Raw genomic sequence first — 22,146 nt, 5'->3', positions numbered from 1 at the left:
CCCATGATGAGAAAAAGGCACAGTAAAGATTTTCAAGTACACACCAGGTAAGAGTACCTATGACAGTACATCACTAGGTTAGTATTCCCATGTATGATGGGAAAAAGGCACAGTAAAGACATTCAAGTACTCACCAGGTGAGGGTACCTATGAAAGTACATCACTAGGTTAGTATTTCCATGCTATGATAAGGAAAAGGCACAGTAAAGATATTCAAGTATTCACCTGGTGAGGGTACCTATGACAGTACATCACTAGGTTAGTATTCCCATGCTATGATGGGGAAAAGGCACAGTAATGATGTTCAAGTACACACCAGTTGAGGGTAACTATGACAGTATATCATCTATGTTAGTATTCCCATGTTGGGCAAAAGGCACAGTAAAGATGTTCAAGTACACACCAGGTGAGAGTTCCTATGATAATACATTACTAGGTTAGTATTCCCATGATGGGGAAAAGGCACAGTAAAGATATTCAAGTACTCACTAGGTGAGGGTACCTATGACTATACATCAATAGCCCTAGCCCTAGCCCTAGCCCTATCCCTAGCCCTAACCCTAACTCTAACCCTAACCCTAAAACCCTAACCCTAACCCTAACCCTAACCCTAAACCCTAAACACTAAACCCTAAATCTTAACCCTAAACCCTAAACGCTAAACCCTAATCTTAACCCTAACCCTAAACCTAACCCTAAACCTAACCCTAACCCTAACCATAACTAACCCTAACCCTAACCCTAACCCTAACCCCAACCCTAAACCCTAAACCTAAACCCTAAACCTTAACCCTAAACTGTAAATTCTAACTTCTAACTCCTAACCTCTAACCTCTAACCTCTTACCCCTAAACTTTAACCCTAACCTTTACTCTTACCTTAACCCTATTTCCAACCCTTATTCCTGGCCTGCCTGCTCTTAGAGGACCCAGAAAGTTGGAAGCCTGCACTCACCTTGGCGGAGGTGCTCATGATGGTCAGAAGGCAGATCTCGGCATCCTCTTGAGCTAATGTTGTGCACAGGAAGAGCAGATGAAGAATAGCAAGAATAGTGGTGTGGCAGAGGGTGGGGAGCGTCTACTATTGTGCATGTGTGCCCGTCCTCTCACCCCCCTGAGCCTCAAGGGCAGGGTGTCTTTCCTGGTGGCACTTTGGAGTCCCTCATTCTGAGCTGGTGTTCCCTGGAAAGCACCCCCCCCCGGTCTCTGTTGCTGGCCCAAGTTGTATTAGATATCATACTAAAGATGTTACATGGGGCTGGGGATGTGGCTTAAGAGGTAGTGCGCTCGCCTGGCATGCGTGTGGCCCGAGTTCAATCCTCAGCACCACATACCAACAAAGATGTTGTGTCCGCCGAGAACTAAAAAATAAATATTAAAATTCTCTCTCTCTCTCTCTCTCTCTCTCTCTCTCTCTCTCTCTCTCTAAAAAAAAATAAAATAAAAAATAAATAATAAAAAATTCTCTCTCTCTTTAAAAAAATAAAGGCATGTGTGCCCATCTACACCTAAAAAAATAAATATTTAAAAAAAAATTAAAAAAAATAAAGATGTTACATTAGTATAAAAGTCACAAGGCATATATCAGTTTTGTATGCTACTATATGATATCACATTATTATTAAATGTCACAAGCCACTTATTATATACGTTTTAGAAACTATAATATGACTATTATATCAAAATGAAAGACCACAGAGCAGCTATTATATTATATTTCAGATGCTGGAATTAAAAGCCAAGGATATTTTGTAATTTCCAATGTTAACATTAAAGACCACAGGGTAGTTAATATATTAGTATCAGAAGCTACACTATCCTAAAGGCCAAAGTGCACCAATTATTATTTAGTTTTATATACTCTAGTAGGATGTCACAGTAATAGTAAAGAAAACACAGTAGCTATTAAATTAATTTTAGATAGCATACAATGAATATCATATTTATATTACTTGCCAGAGAGCAAGTAATATTGATTGTAGGGCAAATAGTTAATTGATGATGCCACGGTATTGATATTACATGAGTACTCAAGGCCTCAGTGCAGCTATGTATTAATTTTAGATACTATATTGTGTGTATTATGCAAGCAAGAAATGAATTTATTACATTATTTCTAAAGGCAACACTATGGCTACTATATTAATGTTAAATGACATAGAATAGGAATTAAAGTATTTTGAGGTCACAGTATAGGTACTATATTAATAAAAAAGGAAACAGGTCAGTTATTAAATTAATTAGTTCCTATAGTATCTATATCATATTAATATTAGAGGCCATGGGGCAACTATCATATGAGCATTAAATGCTATATTAAAGATGTTAGGTTAATATTAAAAGCTACAGAACATTAATATATCAGTTTCAATGCTGTTGTATTGATATCATGTTAGTACTAATGGTCACAGGTCAGTCATTATATGAATTTTAGATGCTTTAATATGGATATTAAAAGTAAAGTCAAAGAGCACCTGTTACATTAGTTTTAAAATGTATAATACCTATATTGTATAAATTATAATTGCCACTGGAAAGCTATATACTTTAGTATGGATATTATATTAATATAAAAAGCCACATTGTTGCAATTATATTAGTTTTAGATTGTACAGAATAGATATCATATTAGTACAAAGTTCCACAGGTCAGCAATTGTATTACTTTTGGAATCTATAATACATGTAATATATTTATTATAATCACTATGGGCCAGCTATTTTGTTAGTTTTGAATACTATGTTATAGATATCATATTTGTCCTAGAGGTCACAGGACAGCCATTATATTATAAAATAGGCCACAGTATATGTATTATATTAATATTAGAGACCACAGGGCAGCTAATATCTTAGTTTTAGAGGCCAAATTATGCATATTATGTTAATATTAAAGACCACAGGGCAGTTATTATTTCAGTCTTGTGACCAAAGTATGGATATTATATTAATATTAAAAGCCAAAGGATGTTTATCACATTGGCTTCAGAGGCTGTAATATGTATATTATATAAGCATTAAGGGCCACAAGGAAGATAATATATTAGCTTTAGAAGCTATAGTGTGGATATCATAATAGTCTTTAAGGCTACAGGGAAGCTATTTTATTAGCTTTAGATGCCACATGTGGATAACATGCTACTAATAAGGACAAATGAACAGCTAGTATGCTAGTGTTATATGTTACACTATGGATATCATATTAGTATAAAAGACCACAGAACAGCTCTTACATCCATTTTTGATGCTACAATATGAATATGATGTTAGTATTAAATGCCACAGGGCAGCTACTATATTGATTTTAAATGATATATATCACATTAAATTAAAAGCTAGAGGATAGTTATCCTACCGGTTTTCAATGCAAGAGTATGATTATCACATTAATATGAAAGACCATAGAGCAACTATAATATCAGTTCTGATGCTATAGTATGAATAAAATATTATTAAAAGACAGGACAGCTCCTAAATTTGTTGCAGATGCACTAGTATGAATGTTATATTAATACCAAAGGCAACTGGACAACTGTTACATCAGTTTTAGATGCTACACAGGGCAGTTTTAGATGCAATAGTATGGATATTATAGTAATACTGAAGTTTCAGGGTAGCTATTTTTCAAGTTTTCATGTAGGAAATATGTTACATTAATACTAAAGGACATAGGGCTGCTATTACATCAGTTTTAGAAGCCAGATTATGGATATACTAGTAAAGGCAACAGGATGGCTCTCATAGTAGTTTAAGATGCTATAGTATACATATTATGTTAGTATTGAAGGCCAAAAGTCAACTTTTTTTAAACTTTTGATGCTGTAGCATGGATATCATATTAATATTAATGGCCATAGTGCAACTAATATATCAGATGTCAGATGCTGCACTGTGGATATTAGTAATAAGGACTCAGAATATATTACATTTGTTTCAGAGACTGAAAATATATATATATATTTCACATTAAAAGGTTAATGTTATATTAACCTTTAATTAATATGTAAAATATATTATCATATTAATAAATACATCAATATATTACTATATTATTATATGTTAATATATAATATATACATATATATTTCACAAAAAGTTCATCTATCTTATTAGCCTTAGATTCTGTAATATGGATATTACATTAATATTAAAGGCCACAGAGCAGCTGTTTGAACACTTTGACATGCTAAAGTGTACATGTTTTTACAAGTATTAAAGGCCAGAGACTCACCATTATATTAGTTTAAGAGACTTTAGTATGGACAGCATGGCTATTGCATAATTATTCAACATCACAGGGCATATATTATATCAGCTTTAGTTGCTACAGTATGAATATATAACTATTAAAATCACAGTACGCTTAATGTATAATATTTGATTCTATAATATGGGATACCATATTGGTGTTAAAGTACACAGGACAGCAAGTAGTTTTAGGTGCTACAGTTTGCACGTTGTTTTAATCTTAAATTCTTCAGAGCAGCAATTATATTAATTTTAGATACTATAGTATGGAAATCATATTAGTTATAAAGGCCACAAAGCAGCTATTATTTCTTATATCAATTTTAGATACTACAGTATGGATTCTGTGTTTGTATTAAAAGAACAAAGGACAGCTATTATTTTAGTTTCATAAGCCATGTATGGATGTTATATCAATATTAAAGGCCATGGTGCAGCTATTATCAATTTTAGATGCTAATATCCTCACATCATATTATTATGAAAGGCTGAAGGGTAGCCATTATTTTATTGGGTATAGCATGAATATTGTATTAGTATTCAAGGCACAAGGCAGTGGTTATGTCGGTTTTAGATGATATGATGTGAATATCATGTTAGTATTGGAAAACACTGAGCAGCTATTACATTACCTTTAAATGATATAGTGTGAATATCATATTAATACTAAAGGCACAGGGTAGTCATTATATCAGTTTCAGATACTCTGATATGTACATTATATTAGTATTAAAGGCCATAGGGAAACTATTATGTCTGTTTCCAATGCTATATTTTGGATTTTATGTAAGTATTAGAGGTCATAAATATTAGTATATACACACCCACCCAGTCACATTTAATACCAATAGAATAGCTGAACTGTGGCCTTCAATATTAATATAACATACATAATGTGATCTTTAATAACTATGGAAATACAGTATTAGTATTAAAGGTATATTAGTTCTAGATGTTCTGTTATGGATATACTATTAATATTAAATGCCAAAGGGCAACAATTATGTAAGTTTCAAATGATATACTTTGGATATCATCTTAAAGACCACAAAGCAGCTATGATATTAGTTTTATATGCTATAGTACAGTTTATATATTAATATTGAAGATCACAGGGCAGCTAGTATATTTGTTTTAGAGTTCATAATATGGATATTATATTAATATTCAAGGCTACCTATCATATTAGTACTAGAAGCCACAGGATACTTCTTTTATAAATATTAATGGCCAGAACAAGCTATTAGTTTAAGGAGTTATAGAATGGAGTTTGAGTTAATAATAAAAGCCACTTTGCAGCTATTACATTGCAGTTATACACTATTTTATAGATATTATATTAGTAGTAATTAGATATTATTATATATTAGTAATTAAGGCAACAAGATAATTATTATATCAGATTTAGATGCTAAAGGATGAGTATTATATTAGTAATAAAGGAGGCAGTGCAGCTATTCATTTCACATACTATAATATGAATATCTTATTATTAAAAGCTTCATGGCATCCATTATCTTAGGTTTTGATCCAATAATATGCATATCATATTAGAATTAAAAAACACAGGCAGTTACTATATTCAATTTTGATGCTATAATATGAATATCATATCAGTATTTAAGGACACCTATAATGTTAATTTTAGGTTCTATTGTATAGATATCTTATTAGTATTAAAGATCACAAGGCAGATATTGCATTAGATTTAGATTCTATATAATTAATATTATATTAGTACTAAAATCCACAGGGAACCTATTAAATTAGTTTTAGATGCCATAGTAAGGATAAAATATTAACACTAAATCCACAGGCAGGTGATATATCAATTTTCAAAGCTATCATATGGATAAAGTTTGTAGTAAAGGTCACAGGACAGCTGTTGTATCAGTTTTACATGCCATTATGTGGCTAACATGTTTGTGTTAAAGATTCACAGTGCAGCTATTTTGTCAGTATTCTCTAATAATATAAATCAGATAGTATGTAAGGCCATAAGATAGTAGCTATTCTATTTGTTTTAGATGCTGTAGTACTATATTACATTATTATTAAAGACTCCAGTGAAGCTATTTTGTTATATTTAGATGGTAGAGTATGGATATCATGTTGGTATACTATTAAAAGCTGCAAGAAAACTATTATGCCACTTTTAATAGCTATAGTATGGATGTTTTATTAGTATTAAAGGCCATAGAAGAGCTATTCAGTTTTAGATACTATAGGAAGGATGTTATATTGATATAATAAATAATAATAATATAATGATAATATAATGATTATATTAATATAATACACAAGGAATTTACAATATTAGTTTTATGGGTTATATTATTATTAAAAGTTATGGATGTTATATTATTATTAAAAGTCACAGGTAGTTGGTCTGGGGTTGTGACTCATTAGTAGAGAGCCTGCCTAGCACATGTGAGGCACTGAGTTCAATCCTCAGCACCACATTAAAAAACATAAATAAAGTAAAGGTATTGTGTCCATCAACAACTAAAACAATATTTTTAAAAATTCACAGGATAGCTATTATATTAGTTTTTTATGTCACAGTATGAATATTATATTAATATTTAAGGCCATAGGCAAGTTCATATATTGCTTTTGATGGTATATGTGAATATCATATTAGTATTAAAGGTCACAGGCAAATATTTTATTAGTTTTAGATGCTAGTTTATCAATATCATATTAATATTAAGGGTCCTTGGCAAATGTTATAATCTGGATATCATATTAGTTCTAAAAGCCACAGGGCAGCTATTATATTAGTTTTAGATGCTATAATATGGATATTGTATTAATATGAAAGACCACAGAAAAGTTATGTGATTAGTTTTAGGTCCACAGTATGGATATAATATTAACACTAAATTACACATTTCAGCTACTATGTCAATTTTTGATGCTTTAATATGGATACCATATTAATTATAAAGTTCACAGGGGAGCTATTATATCCATTACAATTTCATAGTATGGATGACATGTTTGTATTAAAAGGTCACAGGCAGCTCTTCAGTTTTAAAACTAATATTATATCCACATTATAGCATGTAAAACTGATATAACAGCTTTCCTTTGGCCTTAAAGCTTCCCTTTGGCCTACAAGGGTTCTGTGTTTGGGACTGGGGTCTCTGATGGCTTCATAAATGTGGCATGCTTGGTGGCTAGGAAGTTTCTGTGCCAAGTCGAGACATGCCTGGATGCTAGGAAAACTTCTGTGCAAAGACACAGGATGCCTACCTGCTATAGCAATGTCCTGCATTAGAAGGCTTTGTGCTGGAGTCTTATCAGCTTTGGCCTTGATCTCAGGAACACAGCTCCTGGGAATAAAGAAACACTCTTGTTATACGATAAAAATGTTTCACCAAGCTTCCATGCTCCTGGACCTGTCCACCTAACAGTAACTGTAAACAACAAACTTTATTGATAGCTACACAAAGCTTCTAACATTGCATATTGTAACTGTAGAAGGTAACTGAGGAATAAGCTGCATAACGATGCTACCTCTATAACCTTCCAAATGACACAATAAACAATAGTATATTACTGATGCCAATGACCTAATGCAACCTATTGATATAAATAAAGCTGGCAGCTTGACCATTCTGCCATTCTGTCCTTCTGACTCTACATCTTCTATGTCTCTTTTTTTTCCTTACATTTAATATTAATATCCATACAGTGATCTATAAAAGTAATATAATAACTACCCTGTGACCACATTATTGATATTACATTAATATCAGAAGACACAGAGAAGCTATTATATTAGTTTTACTTGCAATATTATGGATATCATAGTAGTATTAAAGGCCATTGCAGGTATTATCTTAGTTTTGGATGCTATAGTATTTATATCAAAATATGATTAAATGCCACAGGGTAACTATTAATTTTAGATGCTATATTACTGACATAAGAGGACAATGGGCCACTATTATATTATTTATAGATAGTACAGTATTGTTTTAGTAAGCTTTTTTGCCATTGTGTCTAAAATTCCTGACAAGAACAATTTTTAGAGAATTAAAATTTTATTTGACACTTATATTTTCCAGGTCTCAGTCCATAGAAGACCAACTCCACAGGTCTTGCCCAAATGGTATAGAGGTAGGAAGCAAATCAGAACATGGCAAAGAGGAAGCAGATAGAGAGTTCTGCTCACCAGAGACAAATATATACTCCAAAGAAATGGCCCCAGTGACCCACCTTCTCCAGCTACACACTACCTTCCTACAGTTACCATCCAGTTAAACACTATCAGTGGATTAATGCACTCACTAGGTTAAGGCTCTCATAACTAAATAATTTCACCTTTAAATCTTTCTTACCTTTTCTCACAAATGAGTTTTAGAGTAATACTTTATATCTAAACCATAATATTCTGCCCTTGGCCCCCAAAAGTTCATGTCCATCTCAGGATGCAAAATACATTGAGTTCATATCCAGGAGTCCACATGCTCTTAACAGTTCCAGTATTCCCCAAAAGTCTAAGTCCAAAACCTCTTCTGAAACTTAAGAAAAAATCAGCATGAGACCTCATAACAATCAAAGCAAGCTATATAATCCAATATATAATGGCATGGATTAGACATTTCCGTTCTACAAGTGATAAATAGGGGCATAGAAAGAAGAGATGGGACCAAAACAAGACCAAAATCCAGCTGGGCAAACAAGATCTGTAGTTCCACATCAAGCATATTTTGGGCAAATAACATTGTGATGTTCTCTCCAAAGGACTTGTGCATCCCCATTCCTATGGCTTTGTTAATAACGGTCCACATGGCCTAGCTTGATTTGTGTCTGTTCAATTCCTATGGGTTTCCTTGGAAAATGATCCATATTACTAGCATCTCTTAATCTCAGGAGTAACCACTATAGTTTTCTTCATCCTCTCAGGGGCTGCCTGCTGGTATTGCAACTCTAATACATTTTTCCTGACCTTCCAGGTTTTCCTTTGAAATCCCAGTGGGAGCCTCCATGAACCCCTAATGCCAATGTCTTGCAAACCTAAAAAAACAGCACCATGTAGTTGATACCAAGATCTGCCACCATCTTGAGCAGTAGACAAACCTCCTAAGACCATGGCTACAGCAACCGCTGAGTGCCTGGGGAGCTAAGCATGGTGAAATAACCTCTTAGGTCCCTCTCTTCAATCATGGTGCCTCACTGGTCTCTTCTCAAAGGAATTTTTATTTTTAAAACTTTGAGCAAGGCAAGATGATGCCTGAATGTAATCCCAGCAGCTTAGTAGGCTGAGGCAAGAGGATTGCAAGTTCAAAGTCAGCCTCAGCAATTTAGCAAGGCCCTGAGCAACTCAGTGAGATCCTGTCTCTAAATAAAATATTTTAAAAGGCTGAGGATGTGACTCAGTGGTTAAGTACCTCTGGGTTCAATTCCTGGTACAAAAAAGAAAGAAAAATTAAATCTATGAGCCTGAAACTGGGGTGGTTTTGCCAATTCCTGAGATGCACTCAAGTCTTCTTTCCTATTGTCTCTGGCCAAAGTATTTAGCAACTCTTTAGTGGTCATGATGTTTTAACAATCATGCCTTCCTAAGCTCCAGTTTGACTCACACATTTAATTTGACTCTGAACAAATTAAAAGGTGTTCTTTTTTTAAGATGGACACAATATCTTTTTTTTATTTTATTATCTCATGTGGTGCTGAGAATCAAACCCAGTGCCTCACATGTGCAAGGCAAATGCTCTACCACTGAGGTATAAATCCAGCTCCTACAGATATCATATTACTATTAAAGGCCATGTGGCAGCTACTATATTTGTAATAGGTGCAAAATATGGTTATCATATTAGTATTAAAGGCTATAGGACATATATTATATATATTAATATGGTATAGTATGAGTAGTTCATTTGTATTAAAGACCACAGGGCATCTATCATATGAGTTTTAGAATCTATAATATAGACAGTATATTAATGACAAAATAGCTATTAAATTTGTTTTACAAGCTATAGTATGGATATCACATTATTATTAATTTTAATATTTTTAGGTTTTGATGCACAGTAATATTAAAGGCCATAGTATAGCTATTATATTAGCTGTAGATGTTGTAGTATAGGTATTATAATAGTATTAAAGACCACAGGGCAGCAATTGTTTTAGCTTTAGATTATATAATGTGAATAATACATTAATTTTAATCAACAATGGACTGCCAGTATATTAGTTTTGAATGCCATAGTATGATATCATATTAGCATCAAAGGCCACAGAATAGATATTACTTTCAGATCAATAGTATGAATATCATAGAAATATTAAAAGTGACAGTGCAGCTATTAAATCAATTTCAGAAGGCATACTATGAATATAATAATATTATTAGAGGCTATAAGGCACCTATTGTTTTAGTAAGGATTCTACACTAGGGATATCATATTAGCATAAAACACCACTGTGTAGTTTTTTAAATTATTTTCAGATGCTACAATATGGATATTATATTAGTATTAAAGGTAATAAGACAGCTCTTGTATCAGTTTTAGATGCCACATGTATATCACGATAGAATTAAAAGACACAGGGCTGCTATTATATCAGTTTTCAATACAATGCTATGGTTACATTAATACAAAAGGCCACAGAGAAGCTATAATATTCATTTTCAATACTATAGTATTGATATAATAATAGTATTAAATACCATTATGCAGCTATTATATTTTATTTATTTATTTACTTATTTATTTATTTGTCAGGGATTGAACTCAGGGGCACTTGGCCTCTGAGCAACAACATCAGCCCTATTTTTTAGTTTGTTTAGAGACAGGGTCTCAGTGAGTTGCTTAATGCCTCACAGTGGCTGAGGCTGGCTTTGAACTCACAATTCTCCTGTCTCAGTCTCCCAAACCACTGGGATCACAGGCATGTGCCACTGCGCCTGGCTTATAATGTTTTTAAATGCTTTAGTAAGAATGTCATATTAGCTATGAAATGCACATTGCAGATATTATATCAGCTTTGGACACTATATTATGGATATCATATTAATATTAAAGGCAGCTATCAATTTTAGATGCTGTAATAAGAATGTCATATTACTAATAAAGCCACAGGGAAGCTACTCCGTCAGTTTTTAATGATCTAACAGAAATATAATATCAGTATTAAAGACCACATGATAGCTATTATATCACTTTTAGATGTAATTGTAAGAATATTACATTAGTATTAAAAGCTATAGAGATATTACACTACATTTAGATGCTATGGTGAAAATATAGGAATTAAAGGTCATAAAAGAACAATTGTATTAGTTTAGATGCTATAATATGAATATCATAACAGTACAAATGTAAGAGGACTTCTTTTTGATCATTAACAGATGCTATGATATGGATATCATATTAGTACTAAAGGCCATAGGGTAGGAATTATATTCATATAATTGCTATAAATGAATATTATGTAATATTAAAAGGCCACAGGAGAATTATTATTTTAGTATTAGAGGTCACAGTATTGATACTGAATTAGTATTAAAGGCCATAGGGCATCTATTATATTAGCATTAGATGATATTGAATGGATATTAATATGAACAGCCACAAAGAGCTATAATATTCCATTAACAGGCCACAGTATGGATAAAATATAAATGGCAAATGCACAGGATGCACAGGGATGCTCTTTCAGTACTTTGAGATGTTGTAGTATACATATAACATTAATATTAAAGCTCCAAAGTTCAGTTATTATATTAGTTTTATATGCTATGCAATAACTATCCTATTAGTAAAAGGAATTATATTAGTTTAGGTACTATACTTTGGATAACAGATTACTATTTTTTTAAAGAGAGAGAGAGAGAGAGAGAGAGAGAGAGAGAGAGAGAGAGAGAGAAGAGAGAGAGAGAATTTTTTAATATTTATTTTTCAGTTTTCAGTGGACACAACATCATTATTTTATTTTATCTGGTGCTGAGAATCAAGCCCAGCACCCTGTGCATGCCAGGTCAGCGCATTACTGCTTGAGCCACATCCCCAGCCCAACAGATTACTATTAAATGTCAGAGGTCAGCTATTATGTTAACTTTATATGCTATCATATGGATATGCTATATCATAAAGTTTATTGCTATCATATGGATATTTTACTTAAAATGACAAGAGGGCTATTTATTACTTTTAGAGGGCATAATATGGGTAAAATATTAATGTTAAATACCACAATCTAGCTATTATATTGGTTTTAGGAGATATAGTTTGGGTATCATATTACCTATAAGGGCCAAAGGGCTAATATTTTATCAGTTTTGGATGCTATTATGGGTATCATATAAATACTAAGGCCAAAGAGCAACTATTATATCAAGTTAAGATGCTATAATAAGGATGTCTATTGATATTAAAGGATACAGAGCAGCTATTATATCAATTTTAGATGCAATAGTATGTATCAAATTACCTGTAAGGGCCACAGGGAAGATATTATATTAGCTTGAAATGCTCTAATATAGATATTACTTTAGTATAAAAGGCTATAGGGAGCCTCTAATGTTAGTTTTGGATGTTATGGAATGAATATTATATTAACATTAAATGTCACAGGGAAACTATTATATATCTGTTTTAGATGTTACGCTCTTAATATCATATTAGTATTAAAGGAATCAAGGCAACTATTGTATTTATTTTAGATCTATGACATGTATATTATTATTTCCGTCATCTTTTTCGCTGCTTTGACCAAAGGACCTGACAAGAACAATTTTAAAGGAGGAAAAGTTCATTTAGGGGCTCACAGTTTCAGAGATCTCAGCCAATAGATGGCCAACTCTATTCCTTGGGGCTTAAGGTGGGGCAGAAGAGTGTGATGAAGGAAAGTGGTGATCAGGAAGCAGAGAACATAAACTCAGCTCACCAAATATGTACCCCAAAAGCACAGCCTCAATGACCCACCTCCTCCAGCTACACACTATCAGCCTGCAGTTACCACTCAGTTAATTCCTGTCAGAGGATTACTAATTTGGGTTAAGGCTCTCATAACCCATCATTTCACCTTTAAACTTCCTTACATTGTCTCACACATGAGCATATCCAAACCAATTATTTGGTATTAAGGCCACAGTGCATCTATTATTTTAAATGCTGCAGTATGGATATTATATTAATATTAAAGGCCACAGGGTAGCTAATATATTTCATTAGCTTTGGATACTATAGGATGGAAATCATAGAAATATCAAAGGCCACAGGACAACTATTGCATCAGTTTCAGATGTTCCAATATGAATATCATTTTAGAATTAAACACTCCAGATCAATAATTATGTACTATTAGATATTCAAGTATGGATATCATGTTAGCATTAAAGTTAACATGGCAGTATATTGATTTTAATACTATCCTGTACATATCATATTAGTTTAATGGCCACAAAGCTGATATTATATTAGTTTAAGGTGATACAATATCATATTAATACTATAGGACCTATTTACCAGTTTTATATGAAGCACATATTTATCACATATTTATATTTATCAGTTTTAGATTTATAATATGGATATTAAATGAATATTAAATTTCATAAGAAACTTATTAAATTGACTTCACAGGTTATAGGAATGATATAACATTAATATTAAAGGCCACAGGACATCTATTACCTCAGTTTTAGAGGTTATAATATTAGTATGAAAAGCTACAGGGGAGCTATTAGTTTAACATGCTTTAGCATGGATGTCACTTAGTATTAAATTCTATTGCACAGCTACTTACATGTTTTAGATATTATAGTTTGCATCTATTAGTAATAAAGACCTCCGATATCATTTTTTGCTATAATATGGAAATCATATTAATATTAAAGGTCACAGAACAGTTATTTAATCAGTTTTCCATGTTATAGTATGAATAACAAACCAGTAATAAAGGCCACAAGACAGCTATTGTATTAAATTTATAGGTCACAGTATGAATATTATGATATTAAAGTCTAGAGGGCAGCTATCATATTAGTTTTGGATGTTATACTATCAATATTAAAGGACACAAGGAAGTTATTACATTAGTTTTTCATAGTATATTATATTACCACTAAAGGCCATAGAGCAGTTATTACTTTAGGTTTAAAGAGCACAATATGTTTATCATATTACATATCATATTAAAGGGGCCAGGCAGCTACTATATTAAGTTTAGGAGCTAAAGTATGGATAGCATAGTATTAAAGTCCACAAGGTATCTATTATACTAGTTTTAATTCCAACAGTATGGATATAATATTTGTCATAAAGACACAGGACATATGTAATATTAATTTAAGATGCTATATTATAGATATAATATTAATATTTAAAGCCAGAAATCATCTATTATATGGATATTATAGTAAGATTAAAGGACACAAATCATCTATTATGTTAGCTTGAGTTGCAGTAGCATGGATATCATACTATTATTTAAAGCCACAGTGCCACTATTTCATTAGTATTGGATATACTGTAGCACAGATATCATATTAATATAAAAACCACTGGGAAGCTATTATATTAATTTTGATGCTATACTATAAAAATTGTAATAGTTTTAAAATTACAGGGCAGCTACTATATTACTTTTAGATGATAAATTAGCTATTATATCAGTTTCAGAGGCTACAGTACAAATATCATGTTAGTATTAAAGTGAACAGGTTAGATATTATATTGGCATATAAATGTCATAGGGAAGCTACTAAATTAGTTCAATATGCTATAATATTGACATTGTATTGATATGGAAGACCACAATTCAGCTATTGTATCAGCTTTAAATACTGTAGTATGAATACCTACTAGCATTAAAGGCCACAGGGCACTATTATTCTAGTTTCAGAAGCTTTGGTGTGGATATTACATGGCTATTATAGATTACAGGCAGCCATTTCATCAGATTTAGATCAACAGTATATTTTATTAATATTAAAGTTTTATTTTCTGTTATAAGTATTGTATTACTATGAAATTCTACAGGGCTGCTATATTATCAGTTTTGGTGCTATGGTATGTATGCACTATCAGTATTAAAGCATCACTTGACAGCTATTACATTAATTTCAGAGGCCACAGTTTTTAATCTCAATATTAAAGGCTACCAGGTAGCTATTATGTTAGTTTTAGATGCTACAGTATGGATATTATGTTTATATTACAGGTCACAGAGCAGCTATTATATTAGTTTTTGGAAGGTATAATATGGACATCTTTTATATTAAACACAACAGGCACCTATTAGTCTTAGGTACTATAGCATGGATATCATTAGTATTAAAGACCACAGGGAAGCTATTATAATATTTTCTAGACACCATAGTGCATATCATATTACTCTTGAAGGCCAAAAGGAAGCTATTTTATTCATTTTACAGTCTACAGTATGAATATAATATTAGAATAAAAGGCTACATGGATACTATAATGATGCTACATATGGATAAAATTAGTATTAAAAGGCTACAGGACAGCTATTCTGTTAGTTTCAGAGGACAAAATATTGATATTATACTAAAGTCAAAGGTTATAGGGCAGCTATTATATTAGTATTAGATGCCATAGTATGGCTAATATATGACATTTATAGGCCACAGAGCACCTATTTTATTACTTTTAGATGCCATAATATGGATATTAGTAGTAAAGACTGAAATTCAGATATTATATTGAATTTATGTGCTATAGTATGAATATTATAAAGGTATTAAAGACCACAGGGCAGCTGCTATAGTACTTTAGGGTGCTATACTATGCATATTACATTAATATTAAAAACCAAAGTCAGCTACTGTTACTTTTAGATTTCATATTATAGATATCATATGATCATGAAAAGACACAAAACAGCTCTTATATTAAGTTTATGTGCTTCTCTGTGGAGATTTTATTATTACTGAAATTCACTGGGCAGATAGTAATATTAGTCTTAGATTCTATAATCTGGATATTACATTATAATATCAATAGTATGGGTAAATATTAAAGGTCACAGGGAAGATATTATTATATTAGCATTAGATGCTACAATATGGATATCATGTTGGTATGAAGTCCACAGGACAGGTAATATATTACTATAAAATACTATAGAATGGATATAACATCAGTATTAAAGGCTACAGTAGAGTTATCATATTTATCTTACATGGTATACTATACTAGGATATTATATTAGTATTAAATTCCACAGGGAATCAATTATATTAGTTTGTCATGCTATAGTATTGATACCACATTGATATTACATGTGACTTTCCTGCTACAATATTAGCTTTAGATTCCAGAATAAGGATATTACATTAGTATTAATTGCCACAGGGAAGCTATTTTATCAATTTTATAATAGTTGGATATCATGTAAGTATTTAAAGTCACAAGATAGCATTTATATCACTTACATTTTATAGTATTGATTTTATACTAGTATTAAAGTCCACAGGGCAGTTATTATATCACTTTTTGAAGCAATAGTATGAGTAAATATTAATATTAAAGGCCAAAGGATTAGGGTTAGCGCCCATGGATTTAATGTCCAGTACCCTCCCCTGAAAAAGATTAAACTATTCTAAAGTAAAACCTTAGAACATGGTTATATTTTCTCAAACTTGTTTAATTATTCATACAGTTAATTACTAGTAACTGACACTCTTAGCTTTATTTTATTATGAACATTTATAACACAAAAATCAAATAGTTCAAACTAATATAAAATTCAAAGTGGGCTGGGGTTGTAGCTCAGTGGTAGAGCACTTACCTAGCATGTATGAGGTGGTAGGTTTGAGCCTGAGCACCACATAAACATAAATAAATAAAAATGAAGGCATTGTGTCCAACTACAACTAAAAAAACTTTTAAAAAATTGAAAGTATGTGCCTCTTTTACATATGTCATGTTGAAGTAATAACATATGTTAACTTATTATATTTTTATGCTATCACTAGGTTCTAGGTATTCCTTCTTAAAACATGATCACTACAGGGGAAAAAATGACATTTTAGAGATTCTATTTCAACTCATGGTTTAACTTTCCCTAAAGAATGACTTTATTAAAAAAAAAAAAGTCCTAATACAAATTGACTCACCGGGACTGAATCACTTATCCCAAAGAATCCTTGTCTCTATTTTATTTCTATGCATACCTTTTAGCAGCAATATAATCAAATATTTGTCACTGGGACAAATAGTCAAAGAAATAGTCATCTCCTTCAACACCTCTGCAGGAAGTGGTGAGCCAAGAGAAGCAAAGGTGTCAGCTCAGTCCAGGAGTGATAATAGATGCTGCTGTGTTGTGGGAAAACACTCTACCTTTTAGAAATCACAAGGAGCTATGGATGCTCAAAGTCTTCATGAGTCTAAATCTAGTTTAAATTCTAAGTAATTTTATTGTAAGTAGCTCATCATGAAGCTAATGACAACTAAAGGATGTAGCTGGGGATGTAGCTAAGTGGTAGAAAGATTTCCTAGCATGCAGGAGGCCCTAGGACCAACCCCCAGAACCACAAAAGGAAAAAAAAAAGAATTTGTGTCTTATTTGTGTAATCAAATAGAAAATGAACAATCATTCCTCTTAAGGAAACATGTTGGACCTAAAACACTTGAGACTCTCAGAATCAAAATACTATCCTTATAGTGTATTGCATAACTACACCATCATGAACAGTGGTGTCACATCATAAAGCATGTTCACATTAAGAATACCATCAAAACAACAAAAAAGGCTTTATTGACTGTTGATAAGAAAAATGAACATAATCTAGCTTAGAAAATTCTTAACACAACATTAGGATAACATTAGGATAAAATGTAATCATGGCATTTCACACATGAAATAACCCTAAATACTAATAAATATATAATTTCTAAAGAAAGTCAAATTTCTGAAATCAAAAGCAAATTGATACATTTTTGAATAATATTTTGAACAGAGGCAAAACACTTAAAGAGTTCTCCCACAAGAATTCCTGACAACATAAAGTATCATGCTCATTAGAAGGCCCATTCCTTTGTATGCAAGGAATAAGAGAACTTTCTGATGAATATAGAACTTTAATAGGACATATAGACATGCTTTTCACATTTTAAAAAAGAAAAAATATCCTTTTTTAAAAAAACCTTATTTTTAGTAAATGTATCTGAATTACAAAAAAGCAGCTATTGACTTGTCTCTTACATTTTGTAATGATTTGCATCTCTGGAAATTTCATCTATAGTGGTTTTAAATATCATGAAATATCAATAGTTGACATTAAAAATATCATCATCCCTCTTCTCTTTTAAAACTGATTTGAAATTTTCTTAGAATAATTTCATATGTATTTGGAAGAGGCACTGTGGTATGTGTGTGTGTGTGTGTATATATACACACACACATGACCTTTGTTAAAAGATTTTTATTTTTAGTTGTAGTTGGACACAATACCTTTGTTTTATTTACTGATTTTTATGTGGTGCCAAGGATCCAACCCAGGTCCTCACATGTGGTAGGTGACTGCTCTACTACTGAGCCACAACCCCAGCCCCAATATATGCTCTTTTTAAAGCATACCTCTCATGCTTGAGTCCTGTCAAAGATATCTTCTGTGTATATGGTGCTGGGATGGACTCCATGGCCTCTCACATGCCAGGCAAGTGCTTTGCCACTGAGCTGCACATTCAGTCTCCAAAAATACCTTAATAAGTGGAAATTAAATAAAATCATTTGATTATGAGCATTTTCAAACAATATAATTCTCTCAAACAAAACAATTCTCTCAATCAAAAACAAAGTAAGCTAAAAGTAATTTTTAAAATATTCCTTATTAAAAAATAGAAGTTCACAGAATTAAAAATTCTATAAAAGGCTAGATTTGTGATGCAAAGGCAGATCATTTGTCTGGCATGTGTTAGGCCCTGGGTTCAATCCTCAGCACCACATATAAATAAACAAAATAAAAAGATCCACTGACAACTAAAAAAAATTTTAAAAATTCTGTAGAAAACTGAAAGAATATTAATCAAAAATTCAATTGGAAAAACCTACTGCCCAGAACTGGAGACCTGAAGGATATAGGGAATTACTTTATAAAATAACTCTAAAATAAGAAAATGAATCAATTAGCATACAAAACCTTGGACTGGTACTTAGAGTCCTCCCACTGGATGGGATCCTGGGATCATCAGAACTCAAGGCTGTCATCTGCCCTTTAACAAATTCTGATTTTATTTCAAATGTTCACAATCTATAGAGAAAGGTGATTTTTCTAAAGTTTTTTTATGGTATATTGAATTCTGATACAGTCAAGATAATTCATCCAATGCAGGATGTTAGTGTTTATACAACGGTCGCTATTTGTGCACCATTACAAATATACTGCCAATTAGCATATCAGCCAGGGAGTTGCTCATCCTAGACTAGCAGGAACAGAGTATGGAAGAGGTGGAGGGAAGGTCAGGAGGAGGAGGGGGCCTGGAAGATGGATGGGGTTTGGAGAAGAGGCAGGGTCTTAAAGAGGAGGAGGATTCGGCTGGAGTTATGGCTCCCTGGTAGAGCACTTGCCGAGCATGTGTGAGGCACTGGGTTCAAGTTTTAGCACCACATAAAAATAAATAAACAAAATAAAGGCATTGTGTCTGTGTGTAAAACAAAAATGAAAAAAAGAGAGAGAGGAAGGTGAGGTCTGCAAGAGGAGCAGGTCAGGAAGAAGGGAAAGAATCTGGAGGAGAAAAAGGGTCTGAAGGAGAGGGAGAATGAGTGACAAGGGGGCAGGGCTTGGCAGATGGATGACACCTGAGGGAGGGACAGGCCATAGAACATGAGTAGGACCTAGAGGAGAGGCAGGGTAGGAAGGAGGGGGAAGGTGGTTCAGGAGGACAGGCAGGGCGAAAGAATATGTGTGGGGTCTGGAGAAGAGCCAGGGTCTGAAGGGGGAGGCCTTAGCAAGAGGGTCATGGAGGGGTGGCTTCTTGCTAATTAAACTTTGCACCAAAAGAAAAATGTGTGGCAGTGGTAGCTCAGTGGTAGAGTGCTTGCCTAGCATGTGTGAGGCACTGGGTTTGATCCTCAGCACCACATGAAAATAAATAAAATAAATGTATTGTGCCCTTCTACAACTAAAAAAAATTTTTAAACTACACTAAGCAAACATTAAAGAAAAAAATGTGGTTCGTTATTAAAAATACAGGGGATGTATTTTTTAAAAATTCTGGCTTTGTTAGAAGTAATATATTTAAACTTAAGCAGCCCAAAAGGCTAAGGCAGAAGGATCTTGAGTTCAAAACCACTCTCAGCAAAAGCAAGGCATGAAGCAACTCAGTGAAACCCTGGCTCTATAATACAAAATAGGCATCTCCAACACCAGGCATCTCCTTCAGGTTGCTCTGAGGAGAACGGAACCCCGGAAGTCCCTAGAGACACGACCCATGAGGCTCCCCAGACCAGGAGTCTTCCTCAGACCACTCTGAAGAGAAAAGAACCCCGGGCGTCCCTAGAGACGTGACCCAAGAGAGTCCCCACACTGGTGTCTCCTCCAGACTGCTCTGAGAAGGGAACCCTGGGCCTACTTAGAGACATGACCTGTGAGGATCCCCAATCCTGGCATCTCCCTCAGGAAACCCTGGAAACCCTAGAAACATGCCACATGAGGGTCCCCAAGATATGCGTCCCCATCAGGCTGTTCTGAGGACAAAGGGACCCTAGGCATTCCTACAGCCTTGACTCACGAAGTCTCTAAGCCAAGAGTCCCCTGAGGCTGCTCTGAGAAGGGAGCTCCAGGAGTCCCTGGAGGCATGACCCACTGTAGGAGGGCAGAAGAACCTGAACTCAGACCAAATTCCCAGTAGCCTCTGAGATCATTCTAGATCATTCAGTCTGTCCTGCCTGTCCAGCTCTCACCATGGATGCCTCTTGGAGCTGCAGGATACACAGATTCAGGGTTCCCAGGGATTCTAGACAGTGTAGTCTGGTGCTCTGCTCACACAGTCTTTGCCCTTCAAGATGATGGAAGCTGTATGCCATGTGCTGGCCCAGGCACCCTGGAGGACCCTCAAAGTGGATTCTGGTGTTCTACCCATGCAGCCCTCACCCCAAAAGCCTAGACACTACAAGTAGCACATTTATCCTCATACCCTCAGGATTCTGGGTAGTGCAGTCTTGTATTCTACAATGCAGCCCAGCTGCAAGGTCTCTGTGAGCTGCAGGCTACTCAGGCATCCCTAGTGATTCTGAACAGTGTAGTCTGGCATTCTGGGCATTCATCCCTCACTCCAGAAGCCTATGGGGGCTTCAAGTAGCAAATTCACCCTCATACACCCACACAAAATTCTGGGCAGTGTAATACAGTCTCTATAATGCAGCCCCCACTCCGACAGAGGTCTCTAGAAATCTCAGGCCACACAGTCACTCAGGCATCCCTAGGTATTTTGGACAGTGTAGACTGGTGTTCTGCCAATGCAGCCATCACTACAGTGGATTCTGGGAGCTGCAAGCCCCCAAGGATCATGGATATTATAGCCTGGTACTATGTTCAACTCTACAGTGACTACTTAGAGCTCAGAGCCCCCAGGAATTCTGAGTATTGTAGTCAGTTCTACTCAGTCAGCCCTGATCACAGAGGTCTCTGAGAGCTGTGGGCCATTGATTATTCTGGGTTGTTCAGTCCATCCTACCTAAGTAGACTTTACCATCAAAGCTCTGGGATCTGTGTAGCAGAAGACTGCCTAGACACCCCTGGGAGTCTGTGTAGTGCAATACAAAGCTTTCCCCAGCAGTATTCAAAAGGTAGGTGTCTGGGAGCTACAGGCCTCCAGAGATTCTGGGTAGCATAGTCCTGTCTTCTGCCTCCATAGCCCTCACTGTGGAAGCCTCTGAGAGTTCCAGGCCACATGGACACAGGCACC

The 22,146-nt window shown here is 34.0% G+C and overlaps 1 long non-coding RNA gene across 1 annotated transcript; it reads right to left on the bottom strand.

The window, feature by feature from the left end:
- Positions 1–781: 781 nt before the first annotated feature.
- On the bottom strand, positions 782–18,933 carry LOC144365238 (uncharacterized). Its single transcript, XR_013423561.1, has 3 exons — positions 18,818–18,933; positions 7,505–7,584; positions 782–1,007 (listed from the first exon to the last, which is right to left on the bottom strand). It is a non-coding gene; the product is annotated as an uncharacterized LOC144365238 (long non-coding RNA).
- Between the last annotated feature and the right edge of the window lie 3,213 nt (positions 18,934–22,146).

Source organism: Ictidomys tridecemlineatus, chromosome 6, assembly GCF_052094955.1.
Source record: "Ictidomys tridecemlineatus isolate mIctTri1 chromosome 6, mIctTri1.hap1, whole genome shotgun sequence".
Lineage (NCBI taxonomy): Eukaryota > Metazoa > Chordata > Mammalia > Rodentia > Sciuridae > Ictidomys > Ictidomys tridecemlineatus.
This window is presented reverse-complemented; position numbering and strand designations above follow the sequence as displayed.